The sequence below is a fragment of the Ricinus communis genome, chromosome 6 (genome assembly GCF_019578655.1).
Source record: "Ricinus communis isolate WT05 ecotype wild-type chromosome 6, ASM1957865v1, whole genome shotgun sequence".
NCBI lineage: Eukaryota > Viridiplantae > Streptophyta > Magnoliopsida > Malpighiales > Euphorbiaceae > Ricinus > Ricinus communis.
Window position 1 is genome coordinate 3886814 of NC_063261.1, and position 8122 is coordinate 3894935.

The 8122-nt window shown below is 40.9% G+C and overlaps 1 non-coding gene across 1 annotated transcript; it reads right to left on the reverse strand.

The window, feature by feature from the left end:
- Nucleotides 1-225: 225 nt before the first annotated feature.
- On the reverse strand, nt 226-332 carry LOC112534006. Its single transcript, XR_003078336.1, has one exon. It is a non-coding gene; the product is annotated as a small nucleolar RNA R71 (small nucleolar RNA).
- Nucleotides 333-8122: the final 7790 nt, after the last annotated feature.

Here is an 8122-nt window from a genome sequence, read left to right on the forward strand (position 1 = left end):
CCCAGCGAGGATCCCAATGCACATATCTCTAACTTTTTGGAGATTTGTGACACATTCGAGATAAATGGAACAACTGATGATGCCATTCGGCTGAGATTGTTTCCATTTTCCTTGAGGGACAGAGCAAAGAGATGGCTGCAATCTCTTCCACAACAAACAATTACTACCTGGAGGGCGTTGGCTGAAAAATTTTAGTATAAGTATTTTCCTCCCGCTAAAACTGCTAAACTTAGAAATGACATATCTTCTTTTATGCAGTTTGATGATGAAAGCATGTACGATGCATGGGAGAGGTTTAAGGATCTTTTGAGATGTTGCCCACATCACGGATTGCCAGTGTGGATGCAGGTTCAGACCTTCTACAGCGGGTTGAACCTTGCAACGAGGCAGATGGTGGATGCTGCAGCAGGAGGGGTGCTAAACAATAAGACGCCCGAGCAGGCTCAGAACTTGATAGAGGAAATGGCCATGAACAACTATCAGTGGCAATCCTCTAGGAGCCGACTAGGAAGACAGGGAGTGGTCAACCAAGTGGACTCTACAGCAGCCTTGGCGTACCAAGTGGAGCTTCTAGCCAAGAAGATCGACCAACTCCGATGGCTCATGCAAATAACGTTGGTCATGAAGTTTTGTGGTGGCCCGCATTACAAAGGCGAATCGCATCACGGAGGTATGTTTGCTTCATCTTCTACTAGTTTTCCATCTAATTCGCTATGTCTTCCGATGTTGAACAGTTGATTATATGGGAATGCCCCAAGGCAGAATAACCCTTACAAAGAATACATACAACCCTGGATGGCGCAATCATCCCAATTTCAGTTTGGAGGAACAATAATGCCCGTGGTCCGCTAATTTTCAAAGACTTCATCAATGTACCACAAAGAACAACCAGCTAGGCACAAGCTCCTCCTCCACAAGAAAAGAAGTCAAATTTAGAGGAGCTTATGATGAAGTTTGTGACGCCTACGGAAACGAGATTCCAGCAGACCGATAGTGTGCACTTAGGAATCAAGCAGCCTCGATTCGAACTTAGAGACTCAAATTGGCCAAATTTCTAAGATGCTTTCGGAGAGACCTCCGGATGGCTCCCTAGCACTACAGAGTCAAACCCGAGGGAGCATTGCAAGGCTATCACCTTGCGTTCATGTAAGAAATTGACTGGTTCTTCGCCTTTAGCTGATAAGGATAATACAATCGTGCAGTCGAGCCGGCCTAAGGAAGGACCAGACCTTGAGGTGGTAGAGAATAAGAGAATGAAAGAATACAAGCAAAGAGCCTGTATGGAGCATCACCTCGGCCCATATCCTGCAAGGTTGAGGCAGGATAAGGTGGACAAGCAATACAGTAAGTTTCTTGACTTATTTAAGCAGCTGAAAATTAACTTACCTTTTATTGAGGCAATTTCACAGATGCCGAAGTACGCCAAGTTTTTAAAGGAGATTTTGAGCAACAAGAGGAAGTTGGAGGATCTTGGTCGGGTGGTGCTTAATGAGGAGTGTTCAGCTATTCTCCAGAACAAACTGCCACTCAAGCGACGAGATCCAGGGAGTTTTACTATCCCTTGTATGATTGGTGATTTATCAATTAGTGGTGCATTGGCTGATTTAAGAGCTAGCATTAACTTAATGCCCACTAGTTTATTTGCCAAATTAGGGTTGCATGAACCTAAGCCTACTAGGATGAGTGTTCAGTTAGCAGATAGAAATGTTAAAATTCCTAGAGGTATTGTTGAAGATGTACTTGTAAAGGTAGATAAATTTATCTTTCCTATGGATTTTATGGTAATGGATATGGAGGGTGAGAGCACTGTGCCTCTTATCCTGGGTAGGCCTTTCCTAGCTACATCGAGGGTTGTTATCGATGTAAGCGATGGAAAGCTTAAGCTTAGAGTTGATGATGAGACCATTACCTTTGACCTAGCCACTTCCATGAGACAGTCACTGAACTATGATAATACTGTATATTCTATTGATGTGATTGATGATGTGGTTGAGTCCCATTTGCAAGAAATTTTATGTTCTGACCCTTTGCAAGTAACAATAGCTGAGGATGAGGAGGAGTTATCCAACGAGCAAGTGTCGGAGCAACTCGCTGTTTTATTGGCTTCTGAGTCGAGCTTGTCAACTGATCCCTATCTTTTTCTTGACAGGTCTGGGGTGCAGAAAGTAAAGACTTCATTCGAGGACCCACCAGTCTTAGAACTGAAGGAGTTACTGAGCCACTTGGTTTATGCCTTCCTAGATGAAGAGAAGTGCTTACTAGTAATCATAGCAGCCGATCTAACTCCTGAAGAAAAAGCCATGCTGTTGGAAGTTCTAAGGAAGTACAATAAGGCCTTTGCTTTCAATATAGCCGATATCCTGGGCATAAATCCAAGTTTCGCTCTCATAAGATTTCATTGGAGGACAAGCCAGCTTGTTCAGCCCTCAAAGACGACTCAATCCGAACATGAAAGAAGTGGTAAAGAAGGAGGTAATTAAACTTCTTGATGCAGTTTAATATATCCCATTTCCGGCGTCATGGGTTAGTCATGTGTAGGTTGTACCCAAGAAGGGAGGCATCACAAAGGTAAGGAATGAGAAGGATGAGCCGATCCCGACTCTGACAAGAATAAAGCCCGAGTTTGCATTGATTACCGTAGGCTTAATGATGCAACTTGGAAGGACCATTTCCCTCTTCCTTTTATTGATCGGGATGATTGAACGTTTAGCAGTCACATGTTTTATTGTTTTCTTGATGGCTTTTCAAAGTTACTTTCAGATTCCTATTGCACCGAGGACCAAGAGAAGACTACCTTCACCCCGCCCTTATGGGACGTTTGCTTATAGACGGATGCCATTCGGACTGCAATGCATCGGCTACATTTCAGCGGTGCATGATGGCTATTTTTGAGGACATGATTGAGGAGTCTATGGAGGTATTTATGGATGACTTCTCTGTTTTTGGTAATTCTTTCTCTCTTTGTTTGGCAAACCTTGAGCGCATGTTAGCTAGGTGTATTGAGGCTAACTTGGTACTAAACTGGGAAAATGCCATTTCATGGTGAGAGGGGATTGTTTTGGGGCATAAGATCTCTCAGTCGGGATGGAAGTGGATAGAGCTAAGGTAGAAGTAATATCTAAGCTACCTCCTCCTAGTTCATAAGGTCATAGGAGTTTTCCGGGCCATGCAGGGTTTTATAGGAGATTTATTAGAGATTTTTCTAAGATTGCTAGGCCTCTCACTCAATTATTAGTTAAAGATATACCTTTTATTTTTGATGATGCATGCTTGGCGTACTTATGAGTTACTTAAGAACTTAACTACAGCCCCAATCGTGGTTTCTCCCGATTGGGGCCGCCTTTGAACTGATGTGCGATGCTAGTGATTATGCAGTTGGAGCTATGCTTGGACAGAGGATTGGAAAGAAGTTCCAACCCATTTACTACGCTAGCAAGACTTTGACAGGAGCCCAGGAACACTACACCACCACAGAGAAGGAGTTATTGGCTGTTGTTTACGCCTTCGACAAGTTTAGATCATACCTCGTCCTCTCCAAAACCATTGTCTTCACGGACCACTCGGCGTTGAGGTACTTATTCCTGAAAAATGATGCGAAACCGAGATTGATTCGGTAGATTCTTTTGTTACAGGAATTTGATGTCGAGATCAAGGATAAGAAGGGCGCGGAGAATCTGGCAGCGGACCATTTGTCGAGATTGGAAAATCCTCACTTGGATGCACTTGATGAGACGGCCATAGACGATCGATTTCTAGAAGAACATTTATATGTCACTCAGGTATACACTGATACTCCCTGGTTTTCAGATTATGCTAACTATTTGGTTACTAGGGTTCTACCAAAGGGTATGACTTATCAAAGAAAAGAAGAAATTCTTCACGATTTGAAATACTATATTTGGGAAGATCCCTTTTGTTTAAAGTATGTGCGATCGTGATTCGGCCGTTGTGTATATGGCGAAGAGACTCTCCAAATATTGAAGCATTGCCATGAGGGACCCACTGGAGGTCATCACGCAGCAAACCATACAGCGAGGAAGGTGCCAGAGGCAGGATTCTATTGGCCTACGCTCTTCCAAGATGCACGGAAATTTGTTCAAGTTTGTGACCCTTGCCAGCACACAAGTAATATCTCTTCTCATGATGAGATGCCCCAAACTACTGTGCAAGTCGTTGAGATTTTTGATGTTTGGGGCATCGACTTCATGGGACCCTTTCCCTCTTCATATGGTAATAAGTACATTCTGGTTGCTGTTGAATATTTCTCTAAGTGGCCTGAAGCTCAGGCTGTAGCCACTGATGATGCCAGGGTTGTCTGCAGATTCCTTAAGCGATTGTTTGCTAGGTTTGGCATACCTAGGGCGCTTATTAGTGATAGAGGAACACATTTCTGCAACGCCCAATTAGAGAAAGTACTTAAGCGATACGGAGTTACTCATCGATTCTCTACTCCCTATCACCCCTGCATTGGGGCGTCAGAGGTAACTAATAGGGGTATTAAACGTATTTTAGAGAGAACCGTTAGTACCAGTAGGAAGGACTGGACCCTTAAGTTAGATGATGCATTATGGGCATTTAGGACTGCTTTTAGGACATCTATAGGTTTTACGCTCTATCGCCTTGTTTATGGAAAGTCATGTCATTTACCTGTTGAGTTAGAGCATAGGGCACTTTGGGCCCTTAGAACTTGTAACTTTGATATTGATTCTGCAAGTAAGGAGCGACAATGGCGTACCGAGTGAGCTAGATGAGTGGCGCCAAGAAGCGCATTTAAAACTCCTCAACTTACAAAGCAAGGACTAAGAAATGGCATGATCAAAGGATTCGTGAGCCTAAGGAGTTTCAGGTTGGGGATCGAGTGTTGCTTTACAACTCTCGCCTTCGTCTGTTTCCGAAAGTCGCAGACTCGCTGGTCCGGACCATTTCAGATCAGACAAGTCTTTCCATATGGAGTGGTAGAGTTGCATCATCCAGAGAAGGGAGACTTCAAAGTGAACGGCCATCGGCTAAAGCGATACTATTGTAACTCGTTGATTAGTGAGCAACGAGTTGACCTGGCTTTGTATGCACAGGAAGGGTGATCCGAATGAGTCAAGCTTAAGACTCTGCTAAATAAATAAATAAATAAATAAGCACTTCTATACATTCGACTTGGATTATACTTTCATGTTTTTAATTAATTGTGATTGTTTCATTATTTTCCTTTGACTTTATTATAGTTGCTTAACAGTAATTAGGGTTTTTAATTTTTCGGACTTATGTAATCGGAGACGACAGACTCTTCCATTTGACCATATCTACTTGTTCTATGATCTAATTACGTGCGTATATGTGTTAAATACAGGTATGGAGCAAGGCGACTCGAGATGGCAAAGGAAAGCCCATAAACACCCCGTTTCATCACGGGCTACAACACCAGGCCGTGCTGAGGAGCACGTCCAGAGTCAAGCCCGTGTTGAAGGATAGAGAATAAATGGTCACGGCTTCCGAAGGCATCACGGGATACAACCCCATGCCGGCCGGTCAAGACGGCCAACGCCTGCGCTAAGGTGCATCACAAGAAGGCTAAGGCTCGGCCGAGTCCTAGCCACGGTCAAGACGGCCTTACCCTCACCCGTGCCGACCACGTGCCTATAAGAAGAGGAGGCCTCCGAAAATTTTGCTTCCCTTTTGTTTTTCTTAGCTCAAAGGTGTTGTTCTTATACCCTTATCTCACCGTTCTCACTTTGCTCAGCGAACTCAGGTAAGTCTCTTCATTTGTTGCTTTATTTTTTTTTTAATTTAATTATGATTTGACTTCTATTTTATACATATACTTTTGTTAGGACATGCTAGGATATCTTGGTGGCTTTATATTGTAACCATATGACCTTGGTTAGGTTAATTTACATTAGTTGTTGTGTTTGTGGTGTAGTCGGTTATGAAAATGATAAGTGTGGGGTTTTGGTGGAAATAAAATGTGCCTACAGCATGCAAAGCATGAACAATGTTTAGACTTAAATTGCAATTGCTGGTTCACGATAAATTAGATTGGTATGTATCAGCTTATTAGTTTATACAAGTTTTTGGTTAGTCGAATTATAATCATTATGCTGTTGATTCGGTAGATTATTTCTTTCATTAACTTGAATTCTTACAAAAAAAAAAAAAAAAGCATGACCTTTCAGAACCATAATATGTGAATCATATGCTTGCTCAGTCTTAATCTCTCTAACAATGTGGACAGTGTTATACTAAAATGTGGGGTAGGTATCTACCGATGTTATGCCTATCCTGAGTTTTGTTTTAATTAAGTAGTTGATGACTTTTTCTCCTTTGAATGGATTCCCTTATAGCTTTTATCGAACCTTGTTGGGAAGAAGGCAATGAACGAATCTCTTAATTATAATCCAGCCAGGTAAAACTGGTATTTTTCCTTAAATTCTTCCATTTTACTTTATCTTAGATATAGAACACTGTTAATATTTTTGCTTATTATTGTGATTGACTGTTTAAACTTTGGTTTGAGAATTCATACAATTTTAACCCACTCAAATGGTGAGATTTTGAGCTAATTGGTGCATCACTATTATGCTCCCTTTTCTTTCATTAGTGAGCATTATACAGAATCTCTGTTTCTAGAACTTGCTTTACGATATCTTTTGAGATTACATGAATCGTCAATAATCATGAGATGATTTGGGCACTTAGGATTTACACAATTTGGCCAAAAAGCCTAACCCTGTTTTTCCCTTAGTGAACCAATTTTGAGCCTTAGCCTTTCCTTTCGTGATAATAATAACAGTGACACTCATTTTATCACTTCTATTCATTTGACCATTCTTTCTACCATTGTTGTTGGAAATTATGTAAGTTTATGCTGCATTTTATTTTGGATCAATCTGCAATCATATATTTCACTAAGTTGCTAGATTTTTCATAGATGCTCCCTTCAATTAAAAAAAAAGAAAAAAAAAATTGATATTCAGTCTTATTGTATGTGTCAATAACCAACAACCCCTACATAAGCTGTTGTAATATATATACATAGTATATATATATTCAATAAATAAAAAAAAACAAAAAGAGTATTAATTTAGTTCATTTTGAGCATCATCTTATTTTTAGAGCAATTTAGTGTTCATTTTGGTACAACATTTGATCCTTCGTTACTTTCTTGCATTACTTGCTTAACTTTCAAAGAACTTGTAGCCTACTTTCCATATTTATACGCATTCTATCTTAACCCCATTACAACTGGCTCAAGACCCTTTGATCATGATTATTGATTATTTCGTAGTAGTGGAGATTGGATCTATAAGCAAGCCTATGGTAAGCACTTTTTCTGTATTTTTGCGTTGAGAGCTTGGCGATCTTCTTTCACCTATATACACTTGTGTGTTTTGAGTGACATCTTGTGAGGCATGGTTCTCAATTTCTCAATTTAGATGGTTTATCATTTTAACTTTAGCAACTTTATTAAGTTTGTTCTCTCTATTAAGGATTTAGTGATTTGGGGATTTTGGGAAAAATCATTATGGAGTTTTGAAATTTGTTTTGAGCTAAACTCCTGCAATGCATTTGATTGAGTTATTTGGTATCTGTTTGAGGAGTGAGTTGTTGATTGCTTGAGGACAAGCAAAAGTTTAAGTGTGGGGTAATTTGATAAGCATCATACTACACATGTTTTCATGCCCGATTGTTTACATTTTTATGCATGATTATCCCGTTTTATGCTAGAATCACCTGTCTTTTGTTTCCTTTCTCGTTTCAGGTCATTTTCGAAGGACACCACTAATAATCGAGGGAAATACGTGTGATTACGGACCAAAATCCATCAAATTGGGTGAGAACTAGCACCCCGAGGGTTGAGCACGGCCTGGACTCCGGCCGTGCTGATTTACCAAGAGGCTATCCCCAATTGTGCCATTTCAAAGACGACTAGAGCCACCACTTCCAAAGACGGCCTGTGGTGGCTCAAAGACCGCTTGGCATCGGCTTGAAGGAGTCAAGACAACAGACTCCACAGATTCAAGACCTCGGACTCCCATGAATCAACTATATAGGCAATTTTGAGTTCTTTTGGAGGGAGACGATTTTGGACTCAATTCCAAGACACACACTTAATCAATTGTTTTCCTAT